A 25583-nucleotide genomic window follows, 5' to 3' on the forward strand; every position below is an offset into this window, starting at 1 on the left:
GCTCTGCCTTTCCTTCTTTAGCGATGCTAGACCGGGTTGCGCAACAGCGGTCCCGTCCACCTCCCATTATACAGGCAGACTAAAAAGCGGAATAACTCCTAATCTACGGAGCTCTCCGTGGTTTGGTCAATTAGCATGATGTTCGGAGGTCTTTGCTGATTATCCGGTGGTCTAGATGGAAACATTGGTGCTTTCTAGAGAAAGGATGGCTATATTTTAGCTCGCTATAGCATTGACGCTATTATTTTGGCTCGGCCTTTCCTTCTTTAGCGACCACAGACCGTGGCAGTCAGAAGTTGGATTTGCGTCCAGCAGGTGGCAGCCAAAAGTCATAAGTCACACATACTTATCTCGTTCCAATTTCACGCATGGCACACCACTCGTGCTCACACACAGGTACACAAACAAACAGGTACACGGACATTGCTGGATGTAGGAGTGGTTGCACCACTCAATAAATAGCAGACCTACAAGCTCGTAGCGCGCCACTCGGTGGCACGCTATGAGCTTGTAGATCTGCTATTTTTCAATAGCTAACGTATTCGGCAAAGTGTTCACCATGAGTTCTGGTTCTGGGCAGCGCATGGTGGAAAAAAGTACTCAATTGTTTTACTTATAGGTAAAAGTACCAATACTGCAATTTTAGAAGTTCTCCGTTACAAGTAAAAGTTTACGGAATTGAAAGCAACTAACTCCACCACCCCATCCCCCGTCTCATGGGAGTAATAATGACAATATATATAAAGTCCCCAAAAACCAACGTCGGTTGAGGCAGTAATTACTTTGTTTTCAAAAAAAAATATATAAGGTTTTCTTCATTTCCTCAAAAGATTATATTTTTCATTTCCTGAAAAATGGACATTTTTTGGAGTTAGGTGGTTTATTTCCCGACAGCAGAGATAAACTGTATTATCCCATTCTGGACATTCTGTACGGGAACCTTTTTTTGTGTGTTTTTTTAAGTATTATGTTATGCCTTAGCTATTGGAAAATAGCAGATCTACAAGCTCATAGCGCGACACCGAGTGGCGCGCTACGAGCTTGTAGGTCTGCTATTTTTGAATAATCGAAGAACGACTGACATTTTTAGAATCTGATCTCAGGTCAGAATGGGTTCATCAGACCAGTGTGTGTCCAGTGGAAACCTCGTATCTCGGGGGTAGATCTGCTACTTTTGATGCGTTTGAGCTTGTAGAGTTTGAGCTTGTTTGATGTTTGATTATTCTTTTGTTACTGCCGGAGAGGACCATTTATCAGAGTTCCATTCCAAATGCTACCATTAAGGCGGAAAACCTTATGATGTGCCAACTGAAATAAATCCACACAAAACAACAAATGCATAATTTGTTTTAGTTCTTATCTTTAGTTTGAATTTTTCATTATTTTTCTTTCCTTCTTTCCTGCTGGCCTTTCATCAGTCCACTTTGACAGAGTATACCGACGTATCACAACGGACACTTTAAAGTTTATACAGTCTGGGATAAAACAAAGATAATCAATTATTACGCCCGTTCTACGGCCTATAAACTAACGCTCCGTGCCGTAGGTCAGTGGCTGTACGGCTCTGGCCGCTTGTCATATAACCCACTCAGCACTGAGACAAAGGCGGTTTTCTGAAAAACCTAGGTTTTCTATTTCAGTGGTTCTCAAACTATTTCATGTCAAGGACCCCCAGAAATTATATGTAATTGTCTGCCGACCCCCCCCCCCCCCCCCTCTGAAAATATGTTGTTCCAGAGACCCCTCCCTCCCCCACCCCTCCCCCCCAGAAGCAAAGATATGAGTTAAAAACGTTCGCTCTGAAAGAATATGTATTCAATGATTTGTGCCACATCAAGATAAAAAAAAAAAATAGTAGACCTACCAGCTCGTAGCGCGGCACTCGGTAGATCGGTAGCTTGTAGATCTACTATTTTGCTTAAAACACCGAAAACACCAAAAGCATGAAGGAAGCATGAGTTCAAGTCCGTTGCTCTCCCCTTGTCCCCCCCATATATGGGGACTAGGTTGGTGGAGGGTGTGTAGAGCCATGCAGGATCACATTAGATGATTGACACAGGGGTGAAAAATGGGTTACAAAATCGTGGGATAAAAAACAAAACACCAAAAGGTGTTCCCGCCCTGAATGGGATAAACATAGCCTTATGATGATGAAGAAGGTGCTAACGGTCCCCCCCTCCCCCATAACAAATGGACCACAGGCTAGACTAATTTATTTGGGCTGTGTTTTCGCAGGGCGGCAGGTTGTCCACCACGTCTGTCCGCGTCTGTTCCTGTGCGACCTGCTCCAGACACATGTAGGGAACGCTACACAAAACAATGAGCTTTTTGTATAATCATTTGTTGTTCTCGGGCAGGAGAAAAAAAAAACTCTTCATCTCGATTTTCTATACCTTTTTGTGTGTTATTTTTCTTTCATCTTTTGTACATTAATACCCTTTACTTCAGATCATACTGCAGCGTCAGGCACGTGCAGAGAGGGTTATAGAGGGGATGGGGCTGAAATCACTTTTGGACAAAAATAGCAGATCTACAAGCTCTCAACGCGTCGCGCTGCGGCGCGCTGAGAGCTTTTAGATCTACTATTTCCGAGGCTCAACCCTGCACTCTTTAGCTACTGGAGCCGCGGTGTGTAACAACATGGATTTAGAAACAAATTAGTTCCAACGCAAAAGTTCGGGAGACTTCGGGGAAAAAAGGAATTCTCCTGAATGCTATTTGCCCTCCGGTATAATATGGCATGGAATGGAGAGGAGAGGCATTTGCATTTCTTTCACCATGTAGTAAATGCTGCATTTGTGGTCTGGAGAGGGCAGTTGTTTTACAGACGGGGTAAAAGGGCAGTTGTTTTACAGACGGGGTAAAAGGGCAGGGGGCTGAAGCCCCCTTTGATGTCTGTGTCCCCGGCGTCATGCGATGCGAGAGTGAGGTCGAGCCAACACACTAACTCGGGACTCCTGGATTGCTCTCTCCACACTCTCCTATATCTAGCATCAGGGTTTCTTGAGCTCTGCAGTGTTGTTGGCTAAGCTGTCGCGCGGCACGGTGCGTCTACGTTTCATTGTTATTGTTTTTATAAGTGGTGCAACCACTTCTACATCCAGCATGCAATGTCCGTGTAGCTGTGTACCTGTTTGTGATGTACCTGTAACCTGTGTGAGCACGAGTGGTGTGCGCATGCGTGAAATTGGAACGACAGAAGTATGTGACATGGCTGCCACCTGCTGGACGCAAACGATACAGAGAAGAAATTGGAACGATACAGAGAAGAAATTGGAACGATACAGAGAAGAAATTGGAACGATACAAATTGGAATGATACAGAGAACCAATAGACGGGAGTTGCACCACTTTGTTCACACTGGTGTGATTTTTTTTACTTCACTTGAGTGTTTCCATCTTTTCATACAACCACTTCAATTAGAGGCAAATATTGTACTTATTATACTTACTACAAGAAGCACCATCTAAGTCCATATAGTAATGATCCATAATGTATACATTATGGATAAGGTATCAGGACAGATAGGACTTTTCAGGGAGGGGTCAGAATAATGTATGGATTTTGATGCTGCTTCGTCTCAACTCCTCAATTATTTGTCAGCTTTAGTTACCATAGTTCCTTTAGATATTGCAAAAGCTTATTTTATACTGAGGAGGAAAAAAAAGAAGGAGTCGCTGCTTCTTCGCCTGGAAAGGAGCCAGCTTAGGTGGGTTCAGGCATCTGGTTAGGATGCCTCTCGAGTGTCTCCCTATAGGGAGGTCCTCGAGGCACGTCCCACTGGGAGGAGACCCCGGGGCAGACCAAGGACCACATCCCACTGGGAGGAGACCCCGGGGCAGACCAAGGACCACGTCCCACTGGGAGGAGACCCCGGGGCAGACCAAGGACCACATCCCACTGGGAGGAGACCGCGGGGCAGACCACGGACCACGTCCCACTGGGAGGAGACCCCCCAGGGCAGACCAAGGACCACATCCCACTGGGAGGAGACCCCGGGGCAGACCAAGGACCACGTCCCACTGGGAGGAGACCCCGGGGCAGACCAAGGGGCAGTTGGAGGAAACACATCGACTCACTGGGCCTTGGAAGTTAACGTCTCGGGATCCCCCAGGAGGAAGACACTAATGTTGCTCTGGAGAGGGAAGTCTGGAACACTCTGGTGGGGCCCAGGCGGTGGCGTAACCGTCTGGGCACCCGACTGGTAATCCAGTCGCAGTGTGCCGCGGGTTCGACTCCCGAGCCTGACACGGCCTTTACTGCATGTCTTCCCCACATCTCTCTCCCGTTTCCTGTCAGCCTACTGTCTGTCCCTTCAAAAAAACCAATAAAAGGCGTAAGCCGCAAAGAAATATCTTTAAAAGAAGATGGATGGATGGATGGATGAATTTGGATATATATTTTTTTAAATACACAAATCATCTCTTAACTCATTGACCGTCCATTGACCTTGTTTCAGTAAGTGTCCGTTCCCTGCCAACGGTCCGTTCAGTGAGGTGCCTCATTCAAGGGGCAAAATCTTCTGGAACCGGAAGTTAGGGAAAGGCTAAGCGATTGATCCCCGGACCATCCAGGGCATGCATTATGTAGCCCCGACCTGCAGTGATGCTTTACTGATGATCTGTGGATAAAGCTTTTTTTAATTGTAAATCTAAAACGCAATCTGGGAAAATATTCAGAGATAAAAAATAAAAATCATTGAAGCAGGTGGAGCCTTCCGTCTCTCGGCCTTTGTATCGATGGCCTGTATTGGCTGTAGAGAAGCTTATTTCAGTATAAAACAAAAAACTTGTTTAACTCCTTCTTGACAGTCAACGATCATCACAAACAACAATCAAAAGGTGATAACAAAAGCCCATCACACACCGTCTGCGACCGCCGCGCGTCAAAACAGCCGCCTCCATTATTTTCAATGAACCAATCGCACACCGGCGGCGTCCGATGCGCGCTGGCGCCTCGCCTGGCGCGCCGATAGAACCAGTTCTATTTTCCAGGCGGCGCGGTGCGGCAAATGCGCCGCGTCGGACGGAGCCGGTGTGTGTTGGGCTTAAGTTGTTGCGCTGTGAAATACAGGCGCACATTTTGGACTGTGCTCAAATGATCTGTGGTTTATGAATCTGTGTCAGTGAGTCTTCTTTTTAGTTTTCTTTAGTTTTTTGTTCCTTTTCTTTTTTGTTCCTTTTCTCATGGCTGCCAGTTCCCACCTGATGTTGTGTGGGAGTTCTGACTGGTCCAGACGGTACTGAATAAATGCTAGTTTGCATAACGTCTTCAGACTAGGACTTAAGTCTAAGATGTCCGTGTTTGATGGTCCAAGGAGGAAGACACGATCTCCCAGCATGCAGCAGCGTGTACAGCAGGGTGTACTGCTGGTCAACCCCCTGTCCTCAACCCTTTTCCAGGAGAAGGTCTCTGGACTGAATTTCCACATGTCAGTGCGGTTCCAGTTATCATGGCTGCATATGTACAGCTCTCCATTGTAGGTGAATGCTGAATGACCCCAGCGTTCTTCCCAAGGCGTGCTCAGCCAGAGGTCGGCCTCTGTGTCAAACACGCTGACGTTGTTGGCGTGCGTCCCTCCGGCAACAAACATCTTTGTCCCAATGAAGGTGGCAGTGTGCCACCTTGAAGCAGGAAGTTCAGCGCCTCTCATGTTAACTAAAGACCAGACCATTGTAGTCGTGTCCAACTTGTAGGTTGTATTAGTACATCTAGTGTGGCTTATCAATCCTCCGTGGATATACATGACTTTGTCCAAGACACAGGCTGAGTGTTCTTTCCTCGCTTTTGGCACAATCCCAGAAACCTTTGGTTTAAACCATCCGTGGGTGTCGACATCAAAGGCGTAAAGCGCGTTGCAGGAAAGTAACCCTCCCCAGACGTAGATTACACCTCCTATCAGCACAGCTGAAAAGTTGCGGCGCTTGGAGGGAACCTCAGGGTGACGTTCTGGGAGCAACTTCACCCAGCGCAAAGACACCGTGTTGAAAACATTCACGTCGATCTGATCCTCCTCGCCGCCGTGTTTGGATCCGTCAAAGGAGTAGACCCTGTTCTCCACGGCCACGGCCGCGTCATGGCCTCGCTCCGTTCCGTCGGTCAGACGCAGTTTACAGCGGAACATTTCGCTTATGTCTGGCACGTCGCCAAAGGCCAAGCGATGACTGGTTTATAGAGAATTAGGTTGCCAGGTTGTGGTTGCCAGGTTGTGGGTGATCCTCACAGCAGGGTGGACGTCTACTCTTCTGAAGCTAACACAAACAAACAGAAATGGCCGTTATAAGTTGCCGGCTGACTTTTCGTTTGGTTTCGTTTCATTTTAAAGGACACGGTTGTGACATAATATGACATCATTCGACATGTGACAATTGCGATGTCGTGTCTGGTGAAATTCATATTGATATGTGACTTTATCTTGCATATATCTAACCATAAATGCACCAATTCTACGTACGTCTGTAATCCACGTAACTGGAGAATCGTCCGCCCCACCCACTTCAAATTCCACACACGCGTTTTCCACACCACCACAGGGGGAGTGCAGTGCCCGGTGTCGAGTCGGTCGGACCCACGGCTGTCCAGAACCGCCCCACAAACGCCTCTGCCTGTGATCGCCAGCAACCAGGACCATCCCTACTGTAGCTTTTCCCACCGTGAAAACAACCCTTAACCCATTCTGACCTGAGATCAGATTCATACGAGGTTTCCACTGGACAACACACTGGTCTGATTAAGGGCGACGGAGGCACCAGCAAAGCCAACCGTAAAATGGAGCGTAAAGAACGCAAACTCTATCTGCAAGTCCCACAAAGAGGGAGGAAAGGAATGGGTGGCATACGGGGTCCGCAAATGGAAAATACACAGATAGGCGCCATGGCAACGATGGCCCTTATAAGGGGGCACAAACAAACAGCACGGGGGACGGGGACGAAACGGATATGGGTCTGAAAGCCAAACGCCAATTAACCGATGTTCTCATGCATGTCCCTCCGATGACAAAAGGCGCCTCAGATGACTCGTTCTATAAACTATAGTGGCTTTGTCTTTCGGTTTGCCATTGGAAGAGGAGAGGAGAGGAGAGGAGAGGAGAGGAGAGGAGAGGAGAGGAGAGGAGAGGAAAGGAAAGGGGAGGAGAGGAGAGGAGAGGAGGGGAGGGGAGGGGAGGGGAGAGGAGAGGAGAGGAGAGGAGAGGAGAGGAGAGGAGAGGAGAGGAGAGGAGAGGAGAGGAGAGGAGAGGAGAGGAGAGGAGAGGAGAGGAGAGGAGAGGAGAGGAGAGGAGAGGAGAGGAGAGGAGAGGAGAGGAGAGGAGAGGAGGGCTCCATTGAAATGTGTATTTCCCACCGTCTTTGCCGTGGAAGAACGGGGCAGTTGGAGGCGGAAGAGGAGAGAGTTGCGGGAGAAAAGAGAAGGCGTTGGATCCTCTCTCCAGCTGTGCGATGGAAGCCCTAATGGGAATATTATGCCGGGGGAGCAGAACCTCGGAGTCCCATGAATAACGAGGAGAGAGATCTGGAAGGCTCAGACGAGGAGCGAGGAGCAAAAAAAGTACAGTATACAGTACAGTGTACAGTCGAACGCCAATAATGCCAGGTCCAAAACCATATTGGAGCTGCTGCTGGCTCTCTCTGTCTCTCTGCTGAGACAGGGGTTCACGGTCACATTTAAACACGGACACGGGGGGCCAGTTGGGGCCTGCATGGTTTTTATGTTAAACCCCCACCGAGTTTATACACCGTGTTGGTTTCTTTTTCTTTAATGAGAAAATTATCTCATGCAAGCACTGTCCTTTCTTAGATAATCTCTCCGTGTGTGTGTGTGTGTGTGTGCGTGCACGTGTGTTTGGGGGTTGAAAAAGTAGGGCTGCCTAAATCCTCAGTAAGTGGAGGAGCTGTAGGAAGGTTTTGTGCATCTATGTCGTGATGCGGTGTCTTTGAAGACGTGCAAACAGGACTGAATGTGGAAACAGGACTCTGTGAACGAGCCCCATACAGTGTGTCTCATGGGACCCAAACTCATGGGTTACCCTCACAAAAAACATGCAGTAATCCTGGTCTCTAAACTACCTCCCTCTGGCCAGCCTGGGGCGCCTGATGGAGGGGGAAAGGAACTGGTCGGAATAACGTGTTCCTTCCACCCACAACGCGTCACAACGTTGCACGTTGTGAGCTTTTTGTTCAGTTTGAAGTTATTTTCAATCTGTCGTATAATGAAAACTATAAACTACTACTGTCTGAGAAGTTTTCCTCGTGACACAAACTGATGTATCTTAGCGGGAAAATTTTTCACATTTACGTAACGTATACCGTGACATAAATGTATATACGGTTCTGTAAAGTAACAATGCAGTCCCATGGGGCGCCTTAGTTGTATACGTTATTCACAGGTGTGACCCAGAGCGGCCAAAACAGCGGATTATATATTATATTGAAAAATAGCAGATCTACAAGCTCATAGCGCGCCACCGAGTGGCGCGCTACGAGCTTGTAGGTCTGCTATTTTTGAAAAATCTAAGAACGACTGACATTTTTAGAATCTGATCTCGGGTCAGAATGGGTTCATCAGACCAGTGTGTGTCCAGTGGAAACCTCGTATGAATCTGATCTCAGGTCAGAATGCAGGGTTAAGCCCTATTTGATAGTTTGTAGTAGTTTTAGTCACCGTATAGCTTAGTTTTCATGTAGTTTCCATTTACAGTTTTCCTCAGTGGAAAAAAAGGTAGTCGACGAAAAAAAATCGTCTTAGTTTTGTAGTCGACGAACGCATTTATCATGTAGCCTACCGGGGGAGGGGGAGGGGGGGGGGGGTTGGCCTCTGTGCAGTGTGCAGACATACAAAAATAATAATAGAGTTTATTGAATAATTGATGTTCCAGTTCCATGTTGTACAGTGTCTTTCATCCCCCGTCCCTGTGCACCACCGCACCCCCATTATGGCAGCGCCGCATGCATGGCTTAGTGTTCCACCGTGCATGCTCTCGTGCGCGCCCACACACACTATATAGCCCCATACACGCATGCACGCACGCACATACACGTTTGCATTTCTATCCTTGTGAGCACACATAGGACATTCTGTAGGTCATTTCATGGTGAATTGTTCATGAATGTACATCTTTGGACATTTTGCATCGTCGTCTCTCCTCCTGTCCCCTTGTTTGACTGTTTAATGTTCTAATCTGACCACAATGGAAACAAGTCTTTGGCTTTTCACGTCCGTGTGTGTGTGTGTGCGTGCGTGTGTGCGCGTTTGTGTGTGTGCGGCCGTGTGTGTGTGTGTGTGTGTGTGTGTCTCGTCCATATTTGGCCATTTTTACTTTTTCTGCTGATTTACCTCTACAAGTGTGTCGATAAACTAATCAGTCAGTCAATCAATCAATCAATGAGAAACATCCCAAACCTCTAAAGCCCAAGTTGAATATGTTCCTAATCGTATAAACCTGACTCCCCAAAGTCCTTCAACTGTAAAACAATCATTTATCTTGTGAGGAGCAGGAAAATTGTCTTATTTCTCAAATTCTATACTTGTGGAGTCGAGACATATGGTCACACACACACACACACACACACACACACACACACACACACACACACACACACACACACACACACACACACACACGAAGTGCAGCAGTTGAAACAAACAAGAGTGTCCGTGTGAGAGATGATCGTGCCGACATCTCTACGGCGCGCCACGCCAAGGGAAACATTCCGTGCATGCAGTCCGGTGTGTCTGTGTGTGTGTGTGTGTGTGTGTGCGCGTGTGTGCGTGGGCGGTGAGCAAAGTGCTAATAGCGTTGAAGACACTTTGACCTCCGCTGACCGCCGCTGGGTTTTCCCACAAGATAACATGGATCTGTCTCTGTTCTTCTTCTGTTGTCTTTAGACAGACAGACAGACAGACAGACAGACAGACAGACAGACAGGCAGGCAGGCAGGCAGGCAGGCAGGCAGACAGACAGGCAGGCAGGCAGGCAGGCAGGCAGGCAGGCAGGCAGGCAGACAGACAGGCAGGCAGGCAGGCAGGCAGACAGGCAGGCAGGCAGGCAGGCAGGCAGGCAGGCAGGCAGGCAGGCAGACAGACAGACAGACAGACAGGCAGGCAGGCAGGCAGGCAGGCAGGCAGGCAGGCAGACAGACAGACAGACAGACAGACAGACAGACAGAACATGACGGCCATCCTCAGTGGTGTGTGTGTGTGTGTGTGTGTGTGTGTGTGTGTGTGTGTGTGTGTGTGTGTGTGCTGTGCATGGCGGGGGTTGGTGATCTATAGGCTGTGTTTATGAAGCAGCAGGATTGCTGTTTGGCAAGGGACCACACACACACACACACACACACACACACACACACACACACACACACACACGCACACGCATACGCGCACACTGTAGCGGTAATGGAGATGAAACAGATTTTAATCTGCGTGACCTCTTTTCGGGGGCAGTTTCCAGGTGTTTGCCTGGCCTGCTTATAGCCAGGCCAGGCTATAAGCAGCTATAAGCTGCCCCGGGACAGCTCTGTTAACTGACCTGAGATCAGATTCTAAAAATGTCTTCTACATCCTGACAGTTTTCTGAAAAAGCTATGTTTCTGTGTCAGTCGTTCTTCGATTTTTCAAAAAATAGCAGACCTACAAGCTCATAGCGCGCCACTCGGTGGCGCGCTATGAGCTTGTAGATCTGCTATTTTTCAATAGCTAAAGCGTGACATAATGCTATAACACCAAAAGGGGTTCCCGCAGCCAAAAAACCCAAAAAGGAAACATTTCAGATTCTCTAAATATCGGCCTCTGTGGAGCCGACCGGAGGGGAAGGAAAGAAAAAGAAAAAAAACGTGCCACGGATAATGCTGAACAGGTTCGGTCTCTCCATTCGATGCCGTGCGGATTAGCGACTCCGAGAACACTCCGAGAGAGAGAGAGAGAGAGAGTTCAGTGTTTGTTTCATATCCATTTTTATACTGAAAGCTCCGGGTCTTTCTTTTCTCTTCTCGTGGCGCCTCCCTGAAAGCTCCGGGTCTTTCTCTTCTCTTCTCGTGGAGCCTCCCTGAAAGCTCCGGGTCTTTCTTTTCTCTTCTCGTGGCGCCTCCCTGAAAGCTCCGGGTCTTTCTCTTCTCTTCTCGTGGAGCCTCCCTGAAAGCTCCGGGTCTTTCTTTTCTCTTCTCGTGGCGCCTCCCTGAAAGCTCCGGGTCTTTCTTTTCTCCTCTCGTGGCGCCTCCCTGAAAGCTCCGGGTCTTTCTTTTCTCCTCTCGTGGCGCCTCCCTGAAAGCTCCGGGTCTTTCTTTTCTCTTCTCGTGGCGCCTCCCTGAAAGCTCCGGGTCTTTCTCTTCTCTTCTCGTGGCGCCTCCCTGAAAGCTCCGGGTCTTTCTTTTCTCTTCTCGTGGCGACGTCAAAATAAAAAAAAAAAAGTCTTCTAAATTCAGTTTTCATGTCAAGGACCCCGAGAATTATTATGTATTTATTTGGCCATGCCGACCCCCATCTGAAAATATGTTGTTCCAGTGACCTCTCAGAAGCAAAGATTTGAGTTAAAAATGTTCGCTCTGAAAGAATATATATTCAAAGATTTGCGCCACATTTTGCACGATTTTTCAAAAATAGCAGACCTACAAGCTCGTAGCGCGCCACTCGGTGGCGCGCTATGAGCTTGGAGATCTGCTATTTTTCAATAGCTAAAGCATAATGCTAACACCTAAAGAATGGTTTAATGTAGTCTCCCGTCACGTTATGTCACTGTAACGTTTTTGTTTTAGTTTTTTGTGAATGAATGCAGTCAGCGTCACACTAATGCAGTGGTCTGTGGTTCCCAATCTTTTTCATGTCAAGGACCCCCAAATGGACATTTATTCTACCCTCAGACGGACCCCCATGTGAAAAGTTATGCCAGGGACCCCCATATTAGAATAATTTCATGGCTCTAGCAGTGTTTCTCATTAACCCGTTTGAGTCACCTGCACTGTTTTACAATCTTTCTTAGTGTAATAATTGTTTATTGTGTAGGTTGACCTTATGTCCTGTTTAGTATACTTTATTTCCTTATAGGCTTCTCTTAATCTTTTTTTATTTTATTCTTGTATTATTACGCTATTATTATAATGTTTCCACCCGACAGATGATTTTTCACGTGCAATTTTATTTTACTTTTACGCCTCATGTCTCTTTTGCCGCACCGCAAATTATTTGAAAACGTAATACTATAGGTTACTTTAGCAGGTTTATATTGTGAGTGCGAAACTTATAATATATATATATATATATATAGTATAATAACCAATTTTGCCAATAAGCTGTCAAATTTTTAATATCGTTTTCTATCGGGAAGAAACCATCTAACTCCAAAATGTTCATTTTTCAGGAAATTAAAAATATTTTTTTTTAAGGAAATTAAGAAAACCTTATATATTGTCTAAACGATGCAATATTGCCTCATCAAAGTTGGTGTTGTGACTTTAGACATTGTCAATTACTTGCAACTCGAGGTGAAGAGGTGGTGGAGTTAGCTGTTTTAGCAGACAGTTTGAGGGACCAATGGAGTTAAGAGGTTTTGTCTAATGCGTTGTTTTTTTTGTTTTTTTTCAAAATGGATATAAAAAAAATCAAAAACCTCAAATGGAGTTATGAGGTTTCCTCCCAACATGAGCAACGATATATAGGCCCTTTTACTTGTAACAGTAACTATTTCTATTTCCTTGGCCCTCTTTTCAAAAGCCTGTCAGAGAGAGGGACGAGACGGTCTTCTGCTGGCGATACGTTGGCACTGCCAGGCCGCACTGCGTACCACTTTTACAAGACAGAACCACGTTTAAACAAAGGAAGCAGAGCAGCACAGCGCAGGGCTGAGGGTTCTTTTTCTGTCTCCCCAGACATTCCTTCTCAAAAGGTCATCGCTGAAAGAAAAAAAAGAAAACATTATTCATTATGAAAACTTAATGAGTGCCAGAGGAAGTACTTGGCGACCTGCGTACTCCCCCCCCCCCCCCCCTCCTCCCCCCTCCTCTCCCCCCCCCCCCCCCTCTCCCGACCGTGCTCGCCTGAGAAAGCTGATGATGATGTCGTGGAAGCCGTGTGCATGCCGCGCTGCATCGCTCTCAGCCACGCCACGGTTTGTTTGAAGCCGTGTGCATGCCGCGCTGCATCGCTCTCAGCCACGCCACGTTGTGTTTGAAGCCGTGTGCATGCCGCGCTGCATCGCTCTGAGCCACGCCACGTTGTGTTTGAAGCCGTGTGCATGCCGCGCTGCATCGCTCTGAGCCACGCCACGCTTTGTTTGAAGCCGTGTGCATGCCGCGCTGCATCGCTCTCAGCCACGCCACGGTTTGTTTGAAGCCGTGTGCATGCCGCGCTGCATCGCTCTCAGCCACGCCACGGTTTGTTTGAAGCCGTGTGCATGCCGCGCTGCATCGCTCTCAGCCACGCCACGGTTTGTTTGAAGCCGTGTGCATGCCGCGCTGCATCGCTCTCAGCCACGCCACGGTTTGTTTGAAGCCGTGTGTATGCCGCGCCGCATCGCTCTCAGCCACGCCACGTTTTCTTTGAAGCCGTGTGCATGCCGCGCTGCATCGCTCTGAGCCACGCCACGTTTTGTTTGAAGCCGTGTGCATGCCGCGCTGCATCGCTCTCAGCCACGCCACGCTTTGTTTGAAGCCGTGTGCATGCCGCGCTGCATCGCTCTGAGCCACGCCACGTTTTGTTTGAAGCCGTGTGCATGCCGCGCTGCATCGCTCTCAGCCACGCCACGGTTTGTTTGCTTTGAATTATTCACGGTGAAAACCACTGAAAGGGGGGGGGGGCTCTACCAGGCGACATGGAGAAAGGGGGGACGGCGTTGCAGGTCACTATAGCCCCCCGGACTAGTGAAAAAACACGGAGAAGGTTGCTGTATATATATATACCACACCAAGGGGTCTAAACAAGGCTCATACATAGTCTTGGATTTTCGGTGGTGGGGTGACCACCGGACTACAACATGACGTCACTGAGGTGACCACCGAACTACAACATGACGTCACTGAGGTGACCACCGAACTACAACATGACGTCACTGAGGTGACCACCGGACTACAACATGACGTCACTGAGGTGACCACCGAACTACAACATGACGTCACTGAGGTGACCACCGAACTACAACATGACGTCACTGAGGTGACCACTGAACTACAACATGACGTCACTGAGGTGACCACCGAACTACAACATGACGTCACTGAGGTGACCACCGAACTACAACATGACGTCACTGAGCCGCGGTGAAGAGCAAACCACCACCGCCACCGCTCCAGCCCTTCTCTCTGTTTTTAACTCACCACCGCTCAACGTTATTTCAGCTCCGGTGGTCAGCTCACCACCGGAGCGGTGGTCACCTCACCACCAGAGCGGTGGTCACCTCACCACCAGAGCGGTGGTCACCTCACCACCAGAGCGGTGGTCACCTCACCACCAGAGCGGTGGTCACCTCACCACCGGAAATCCAGACTATGAATAGGCCTTAATGAAGTACCGTCACCTCATATAACACCATAAAAATCACTTTGTGCTCTTCAACGAGATGATCAACTTCTCAGCGGAGATCCTGTTGGTTGCTCAAAGGATGAAAGACCTTGTCTAGTGTCTATGTGTTGATCTCAGGGACGTGCAGAGAGTGTTAGAGGGGCAGGGGCTACAATCCCGTAAGAGGGCACTTTTGGGGCGAAAATAGCAGATCTACAAGCTCACAAGTTGAGAGCTTGTAGATCAGCTATTTTCCGACCCCGGTCCGTTTTTTACATTTTTGTATAGGCCTACGGACGCAATATTCGTCGGCAGCGTGCAAACGTGATTGACGTGACGTGAGGTCAATATATATTATTTTTTCCGTGCATGCTCCGACATTCACTTCCGATATTCGCCCCTGAAAAACGCGTCCTATATACTGCATACTGCGGCGGTGGCTCAGGGGTAGAGTGCCTGGATGGTAACCGCAAGGTTGCCAGTTCGAACCCTGTGGGCTCCCCCAGAGTTACTGTCGAAGTGTCCTTGAGCAAGACACTGAACCCCTAATTGCTCCCGATGTGCTAGTTGGTGCCTTGCATGGTTTCCGCTGCCATCGGTGTATGAATGTGTGTGTGAATGGGTGAATGTAATGCACAATCTCTGTAAAGCGCCTTGGATAAAGGCGCTATATAAATGCACCATTTACCATTTATTTACCATATACTGTATGTGCAAAACGCCTTTACGGTCATTTGACCTGTACAGTAAAATGTGTGTTGAAAAAGACGGTTTGCTAAATTGTGGGATAAAAATTATATATATATAAAAATATAAATAAATGTGTGGGGCCAGACATGGCAGTGAGTCAAACAACATTATACCTGGCATTGAAGGTCTGTAAGGCCTTTAACCCATTCTGAACGAGAACCCATTTTGGTGTTAGCATCACGTTATGCTTTAGCTATTGAAAAATAGCAGATCTACAAGCTCATAGCGCGCCACCGAGTGGCGCGCTACGAGCTTGTAGGTCTGCTATTTTTTGAAAAATCGAAGAACGACTGACATTTTTATAGAATCTGATCTCGGGTCAGAATGGGTTCATCGGAACAGTGTGTGTCCAGTGGAAACCTCGTTATGAATCTGATCTCAGGTCAGAATAGGATAACAAAGATCAGTCAGGTTTCTCACTGCAGGACTGTGTGAAGTCCCCCACACCCCTACTCACCCCACCCCAACCTCCACCCAGTGCGTTTGGTGACAAGGGGAGATGGATGGGGGGGGGTGAGGGTGCATTGGGGTGGGGGGGAAGGGTTGGAAGACAAATGAGAGCGAAGCCCACCAATCAGCACCGGACCTGTCAACCCCCGGGAGGGAGGGAGGTGGGGAGGGAGGGAGGGCGAGTGACTCATTTGTTTCAGGTTTGAATTAATCACGGGGGATTTGACGTGAGTGATACGACCGATGGAGTTCAGAGGAGTGCAGACTTTGGAGGCGATCTATGCATGCAATGCATACCATGCAGTCACAGACTCACTATAGCATGTGATCTCATTGTGTATGTAATATTCCTCATATTCCGCATCAAGGAATATATAGGAATCATCTGTTTTTGGAATTCCCGAAAAAGGGGGCCTCGATCGGTGCGGCTTCACACGGATCGACTTAAACCATTCCGGACGGGAACGGGGTTTCGGTGTTTTATAACTATAAGCATTATGTTATACTTTATAGCTATTGAAAAAAAGCGCTATGAGCTTGTAGATCTGTAGATCTGCTATTTTTTTGAAAAATAGTGAACATGTGGCACAAATCTCTGAATATAATTATTTCAGAAGACTTTTTTTTTCTTTTGACGTCAGGCCTAATTGGGTTAATCATCAGACCAGTGTGTGTCCAGTGGAAACCTCGTATGAATCTGATCTCAGGTCAGAATGGGTTAAACCATGCGTGTAGAGATGATGTGGCCGTTCCCAAAACCTTATTTTCTTTTTCTCATTTGGAGCCTTTTTTTTTTCTGACAGTCTGAGACACGCACGCACGCACGCACGCACGCCGGTACGCATGCATATACTTGTGTTTTTCACTTGACGATGTCAGCCACTACAAGTATACCTACGTATATATATACTTACTCGTACAATGAATAGCGACTTTAGCTGATCTACAAGCTCACATATACACAAGCTTGTACAAGCTTGCTACTTTTGCTATTCATTTATTTTACTTTCAAAAACGTCGATTATTGTTTGACTATTTTTGACAATATAATGAACCCTCCCCAAAGAAATGAATGTTTAAAATGTTGGACTCCGTCCCTCCAAACAGACAAGGCCCATATGGGTCCCAGACCACACCCCCTGTGATCTGAGGCCCATATGGGTCCCAGACCACACCCCCTGTGATCTGAGGCCCATATGGGTCCCAGACCACACCCCCTGTGATCTTTGGCACCCTCCAAAATGGAAACCATTGCACTTATATTTTTTTTATCCCTCCCGATTTTGCAACCCATTTTTTCACCCAGTGTCAATTATCTAATGTAATCCTATGGGCGCTACACTTCTGAGGGGGGCAGCGGACTGACCTCATGCTTCCTTCTATGCATGAGGAGTCCAAATTGCTTCTTTTAACCTGACGGGGGGGACGGGGACGGGGACGGGGGGGTTCCCCAGCCGGACGTAGCGCGTGGAAGGAACACGTTATTACGATAATTTCCTTTCCCCTATCAGGCGCCCTGGGGGGACACGGGGAGAACATGCAAACTCCACACAGAAAGGCCCTTTCGCCAACCCCGCCTCGGGTATGGGCACTGATTACGCGGAGGAGGGAACACGCCCCCCCAGCGCCCACAGCGGGAATCAAACCCGGGACCTTCTAGCTGTGAGCTAGCTAGCCTAACCTTAGCATAACACCACTGTATACCCCCAGCTCTGCACGCTCAACCGTTCACGCACAGCTCTCATAAACGGATTAAACGCAGCTTGAAAAAAGAGCTCGTATAGACCGATTCACAGAGGGTTTCCTGGGTGCGGCCATTACTGAGGTGTACCATTAAGCGCAGCAGCACTGATTAGCCACACCTGGCCTACGGAGCACCTGCTCCATGGATTACCCCTCAGTAATGGCCGCGCCCAGGGCACCCCTCTGTGAATCGGTCTATAGATCGGCGTATCTTCGCCGCGTGACACAGACACACGACTAAGCATCACTGAGGCTTTATACGAGCACGTAAATAAAATGAGGACGTGCGTTGGTGAGAGTTCGGTGGCGTCCCGTTCGGCACATGATGTGTGTATATTAACCCCCAGGATATTTATGACCGTAACGGATGGCTCAAAGGTCAAAGGTCCCCTAAACGTTCCTCTTTTCTTTTTCTTAACGTCAAGCGGTTTTGTGTGGTACCTTTTCTCCTTTGCTTGCTTTCTTTCTTTCTTTCTTTCTTTCTTTCTTTCTTTCTTTCTTTCTTTATTGCGCGCACGCATGCACACACAGTGGTGTAAACAAACTAAGTATAATGTAGGCTACTATACGTAGTCATTTTATTACTACAGTATACTTTGGCAATTTGAAAACAGACCTACAAGCTCACATCTCAACGAGTCATTTTGAACTTGCGTAAAGATCTGCTATTTTCAAAGGAGTTTTATACATTTGAAAACTTGTGAAATGGCACCTTCTGCATGCGTATACTTGATTGATGCCGAATATACTCTTGTGACAGCTACTATTTGTACAATTGATATACTTTTACTGTCGTGAGTACTTCCATTACTGGGTATGGTTCCAATTAGGCCGTGTGTGTGTGCGACCGACCGCTGTGTGCGAACAGCGTTGGACATTTACGCCCCGGCGCGACGTTTGTCTGACATCCGATGAATAATTGTGTTTTTCTTTTCTTTTTTCTCCCCCACTTTCCTCCGCTCTCTCTCTCTCTCTCTCTCTCTCTCTCCTTCCTGTTAACAGTCCGGGCGCCAAATCATATCTGTTGTATTATTCAGGCGGCGTTCCTTCCTCTGAGTCCGTGGCTGGCAGCGTGTCTGCTCGTGCTCACGCTGTGCCGCGGCACGCCAAGGCGAGGCCCGGCCGGCACACTGACATGTGTCTCTTATACACTCAAGTCTTGCCAGATTTTGCAATAAGGGAAACTAAGCGCCCAGGTCTATATATTTATATGGACATGGGGTTCCCTGGCACAGCATTGAAATCATGATCTTGATGACTGATGATTGTCAGTCACTCAGCCAGTCACTCAGCCAGTCAGTCAGTCAGTCAGTCAGTCAGCCAGCCAGTCAGTCAGTCAGTCAGTCAGCCAGCCAGCCAGCCAGCCAGCCAGCCAGCCAGCCAGCCAGCCAGTCAGTCAGCCAGCCAGCCAGCCAGCCAGCCAGCCAGTCAGTCAGCCAGCCAGCCAGCCAGCCAGCCAGCCAGCCACTCACTCACTCACTCACTCACTCACTCACTCACTCGCTCCAAATACATGCCCGCGTGCACAGACTCACTCACTCACTCACTCACCCACGCAGGGGCCTTAATGGGTAAAATACACACACATGCACCCATATAGTTCAGCGGCCATTTATCAGCCGTTTCGTATCGATAATTCCCACGTAATTAAACAACCCTGCATGTCGTGTCAGGGTCTGCACAGAGTCTGGAGAGCAAAATGTTCACCCTGCGCGCACCAGACACATTTCTCATCCCTGTGTGTGTGTGTGTGTGTGTGTGTGTGTGAGAAAGGGTCCATGAATTATGCCATGTGCCGTTGGTGTAACAAGGACGAGATTAATCCCCTCTCGCGTATAACACACACACACACACACACACACACACACACACACACACACACACACACACACACACACACACACACACACACAGCGCGCGCGCCCACACGGAACCCCTTTTTTTTCCCTGATTCATTTCACATTCATAATTTAGTAATTGCGCGGCCTCGGACAGTTGGATATACAGCTAATGAGATTTACACGTGCTCTTTGGACCCGGGGCACGGCTCTGGCTGTAAATACTGTAATGTATTGTGCATGAGCGATGGAGCCAGGAGTCCATTTGGGGGGCAGGCATGGGCTGTTTATTATAATAGTGTATGCATAGTATGTGCGTTATACAGTGAGCGAACATTGTAACGGTTTAACAATGTTTACATCTAAAATGTTTTTATTCAATATGCTTTATATATATATATATATATATATATATATATATATATATATATATATATGACTAGAGGTTCGGGCGGCCCGAACAGCTACAGTTCGGGCGGCCCGAACAGCTACAGTTCGGGCTTGTGTGAGCTTGTAGATCTGCCATTTTCTACCAAAACTGTAAAGTTGGTAACCAAATGGACCCTTATATAGATCTTTAGCTCTTGAGAGTGTAAAATCAAACCAAGTGGACCTGTACGGGTCCATTTTGTTTCAGTTTACGCTCTCAAGAGTTAAATTATTGTTAAACATCTGCATTTACAAGAAGTCTACGCAATTAGAGAATGTAGAATGATTGTTATTTTGATCACATTGTTATTTTGATCAACTTTTGCCAAAAGCACTGAATTGTAGAATAAATCTTATCCAACAACAACAAAATATTCCTTAGTTTTGGATATGAGAGACTTAAATCTCATCAAAATGGAGGTCCGTATAGCTCAAATGCAGGATAAATAATGGGCCTTGCAATGAAAAAGGTTGAAAACCACTAACATATAAAAATACAAGAAGTTATGGAGATGAGACATTTCCGCCCCCGACTCAAAAAGAAACAAGGCAAAGATGACACCCACTGGCCTCTTCATTCTTCACTGAAACAAGGCAAAGATGACCCACTCTGGCCTCTTCGTTCTTCACTGAAACACGGCAAAGATGACACACTCTGGCCTCTTCATTCTTCACTGAAACAGGGCAAAGATGACACACTCTGGCCTCTTCATTCTTCACTGAAACAGGGCAAAGATGACACACTCTGGCCTCTTCATTCTTCACTGAAACACGGCAAAGATGACACACTCTGGCCTCTTCATTCTTCACTGAAACACGGCAAAGATGACACACTCTGGCCTCTTCATTCTTCACTGAAACACGTCAAAGATGACACACTCTGGCCTCTTCATTCTTCACTGAAACACGTCAAAGATGACACACTCTGGCCTCTTCATTCTTCACTGAAACAAGGCAAAGATGACACACTCTGGCCTCTTCATTCTTCACTGAAACACGGCAAAGATGACACACTCTGGCCTCTTCATTCTTCACTGAAGCCAAACCTCCAGTTGTTCATTATGACCAATCAGCCCTGTGTCGTGCTGGGATTCTAACGAGGGGAAGCTCTCGTTTCCGCTGATGACCAGAAAGAGAGAAACAAATTATCGTCAGTTCAACGAAAACGCGCCGTTGGACAGAAAGCTCTTATCTCCACATTCTAACCGATCACATGCCACGGGGCGGTGGCGGTGGCTCAGGGGTAGAGCTAGTGGCCGCATGGTAACCATGCCAAGGTTGCCAGTTCGAACCCTGTGGGCTCCCCCAGCGTTAGTGTCGAAGTGTCCTTGAGCAAAGCCACTGGACCCCTGATTGCGCCTGCATGTGCAGGTTGGTGCCTTGCATGGTTTCCGCTGGCATTCATTCTGGATTAAATGACATTATAGAAACACAAGATTTATCGGGATGGCAAAGGAGGTAAAAAAGGATTAAACCCGCGATTAAAATCACGCAATTGGCAAATATTAAAAATTATTATTATTAAACATTCCACACTCCACGTCCAACCGGGGAAACTCTCCCCTGTCGGGTGAAAAGAAGGGGCTTGGACTCCTCATGCATAGAAGGAAGCATGAGGTCAGTCCTCTGCTCTCCCCAGGTTGGCAGAGGGAGTGTATAGCACCCAGGATTACACTTAAACAATTGGCACTGTGTGAAAATATTAGGGTTACAAAAACCGCGGGATAAAATGTAGATTTGACCAAAACATTTCTTAGGCAATTATCCTATGAGGCAAATGATAATGGACGAGATACAAGGTTTCTGCCCGATGGCAACGATACGTAAAGCCCTTCCCTCGGGTTAGTTTAACGGCCGTTGGCTCTCTGTCACAAGAGCAGGAGACTAATGTTATGAAGAGCTCCTTTATTCCCACTTCTTCTCCGGGAAACGATTGACTGCAGCGTGAACCATGCTGGAACCATCAACTCATCAGCGCTTTCCGTTACATTCACTTAATTGGACGCTGGTTGGATGCTAAACAAAATCCCTGTGGGACGTCCCGGCCAACAGCCTCTACTAACTAGCCCATTTAGACCTGATTCTACAAAATGTCTTATAAATCCTGACAGTTTTCTGAAAAAACCTCGGTCATTTTCATGTTGAGGAACCCCAAAAATATATGTATTTGGCCGCCGTCCTCCATCTGAAAATATGTTGTCCCCCCCCCCCCCCCCCCACAGAAGCATAGATGTGAGTTCAATACATTTGCTCTGAAAGAATATATATTCAAAGATTTACGCCAGATTTTCAAGATTTTTCAAAAAATAGCAGACCTACAAGCTTGTAGCACGTCACTTGGTGCCGCGCTACGATCTACGATCTACAAGCTATGAGCTTGTAGATCTGCTATTTTTCAATAGCTAAAGTATAACATAAGGCTTAATAAACACCAAAATGGGTTCCCGCCCTGAATGGGCTAGACTGGGTTACAACAGCCACACATAGCCTTCACATAGAGACGAGAAATGCACCGTAACGCAACATGGATAAAATACCTCAATTGAAACCAGTAAACAAACAGAGACAGGTGTTATAGTTCCAGAGTATCACAGTTCAGCCTGCCACTGAGACTGAATGCCTAAAGTTTGAATTATTATTTAGTGTGTATGTTGCAGAGCATTATATTATTTTGGGCTGTGTACAGTGGCGTGCACAGACATTTAGAGGGGCAGGTGCTCAAGTGAAAAAAAGGGCACCTTGTGCAGCGCATTTTGGAACCCATTTTGGTGCTTTAGCTATTGAAAAATAGCAGATCTACAAGCTCATAGCGCGCCACCGGGTGGCGCGCTACAAGCTTGTAGCTCTGCTATTTATTTATTTTTATCGAAGAACCACTGACATAGTAGGCTAACATAGCTGTGGGGGGCCTAAATAATATAGTAGAAGCGTTTTTTATCAAGATTTGATCAATGTCACCATGGTCCACACATTACAAATTAAGAAAGAAAATATAACCTTTTTTTTTTTTTTTACCCCTAGTGTCTATTTGTGCACGCCACTGGCTGTGTATGTATATATGGGTTGATGTTTCATTGCTAACTCCATAGTAGGGGAGCAACTATCAGCTGTGGGGTGTGGGGGAACATACCAACAGTATGAGGGTTTGTTTAGAGCACCCTGCTATGTCATTGTTTAGATGATATGGTTCATTGATTGAATAATAATTGATATATAATAATAATAATAATGTGATGAGTAATATGTGTTGTTGTCCCTGGAGGACATTATGAAGTGCTGGTGTAATTGTGGAATCAATTCAGGGTGGTGTGTTCCAGTGGGAGGGGCTTAGCCTTTAAAATGGTGCATTTTATATATATATTTATATATATTTTATATTTATAGGTAGGGAGGCCTCCCACTGCCTGGCAGTCAGCGTAGCACTGTGGAGGTGGAAGGAGCTAGAAGGAGCTAGAAGGAGCCAGAAGGAGCCAGAAGGAGCTAGGGCCACCTGTCCAGTATCTCTGTAAATATGTTTGTTTTGGTCAATAAAGACGAACAGCATCTCTGCATCAAGGACTGCCTGGAGGTTATTTCCATATATTTTCCCACTTTCCCACTTTTTCACACTACCCACAGCCACACTACCCACAGCCTTTCCACACTACCCACAGCCACACTAGGCAAGTGTGACAATCACACAAACACAAGTCAAAAGAGATGGGTGTTATGGTTCCAGAGTATCACACAAACACAAGTCAAAAGAGATGGGTGTTATGGTTCCAGAGTATCACACACAAACACAATTCAGACAAAGATAAATATTGCACTTTTGACTCCACTACATTTCTAGGAAAAATTTCACTATTCGTAAAGGTATATTCAGTGATTTCACTTTATTTATTCATGTATTTATTTGACAGGGACAACGCTCATTAATCAACATGTCAGTTTTCACATCAATGTAAATGGGCCAGAGTTAGCCAAAGCTAAATGTCGTCTGTAGTCCCTGGGCAGGCTCTTAAATAGTAAATGATAAAAGAAAGACAGAGTGTAGGGCGCCTGCACACAACACCATGCGTTGATGCCATGTGTGCATATGTGCAGGCACCCATCACCACGTCCATACAAAAACACAGTACAACAGATTCAAATATAATTAATAATTAATGTGTTTTAATATTAATAATTAATAATTAATTCAAATATCACTTGTTTTGTTGTGATAATCCTCCCCAGTGTGCTGACCATTATAAGAAGTTCCTCCCCAGCTGTCCCCCCTGGGGGTAAAAGAAAAAACCATATTGAACATATTAAACCAAATCACTGAATGCTCCTTTAAAGCCCTGCGTCAAATAATAGTGAAACGTGTAACTTGAACCTGGTTATGTGCACAGAAATATATGTCCTGTAATATATTGATGAGAGTCTCCATTGTGTCTCCATAGGGAACCAATGCGGCAGGTCGTCAAATCTTTTTGGCTTGCAGGAATGCGACGACATTCAAGTCTCCGTGGGGTGAGTTTTATAGTGCTTTATAGAATTATGGATTTGGGGGGTGAATAATCTCTGTAACATATTTTTTACCATACACAGACTGGACAAAATCACATTGTATTCATAACAGAGTTACATGACGCAGCTAACAACTCAAGTGCACTTTTGACTGAGCAACTTTCCCTTGAAGTGTAGCCTAAACTTTGACTCGAGTGAAGGACAAACAAAGGCAGACGGGTATTACGTCAATATACTATAGCTCTTATTAGCCCATTTTGGGCGGTAACCCCTTTTTGGTGTTAGCATTACGTTATGCTTTAGCTATTGAAAAACAGCAGATCTACAAGCTCTTAGCGCGCCACCGAGTGGCGCGCTAAGAGCTTGTAGGTCTGCTATTATTTTTGAAAAATCGACAATTGACATAGAAACATGGCTTTTTCCGAAAACTGCCAGGATGTGTATAGAAGAACATTTTTTGAATCTGATCTCAGGTCAGAACGGGTTAGACACTGTCAGTCAAAGCACTGTACATGAAAAGAGGCAATAACCGAGTGGGGGGGGGGGGGGGGGGGGGGAAACGTGGTTGCTGGAGACCGAATTGGACGTGGCACGATCCAAATACCTTCCATGCATGAAAATCAAGGCCACAGGCTCTCAGAACGCACTCGCCAGCTTTGTGTCCGCGTCGTGATTCGTCCCACGTTTGGTGTCAAAGACGAGACGTTTTGTTCATGCTCTGACGACGGGAGACATAAAGCATCTGTCTCATTTTATAGATCTTATATATATAGGCTGTATATTATGGCACATTGGTTATGAACAATATATGGCAGGTGTTCAAGCTTTTGTCACTTTGTGCCATGCTGTGAGCTTGTAAATCTACTTTATTTTTAACCCATTCTGACCTGAGATCAGTTCATGGCCAAATACAAAACATTTTGGAGGGTCCTTGATGTGGAAAAGCCTCCATTTCTACTGGATATTATCAACCACGCCAACACATCGTTTTTCAAGAAAACCGTTGGGATTTAGAAGACATTAACAATGTTGTAGAATTGGCCTCAGGTCTTAATGGGTTATACGACCGTGACCATGTAGAACCATGCGCCAACGGGCAGGCTGGGACTTTGCATGCCGGTCCCGAATGTGTCCCCCCAAAAAAGCCCTCACTCACTCACTCACTCACTCACTCACTCACTCACTCACTCACTCACTCACTCACTCAGTATTGGCATCAAAATGTACTTAAAGATTTCTCTGACGGGTGGCTGGCATCTCCCTTAGAGGTTAGGGTGAGAAGTTCAGTCACGCGAGAGAGACTCAGAGTAGAGTCGCTGCTCCTTCACTTGGAAAGGAGCCAGCTTAGGTGGTTCAGGCATCTGGTTAGGATGCCTCTCGGGCGTCTCCCTATA

This window comes from Protomyctophum parallelum, assembly GCF_964188405.1.
Source record: "Protomyctophum parallelum genome assembly, chromosome: 17".
Lineage (NCBI taxonomy): Eukaryota > Metazoa > Chordata > Actinopteri > Myctophiformes > Myctophidae > Protomyctophum > Protomyctophum parallelum.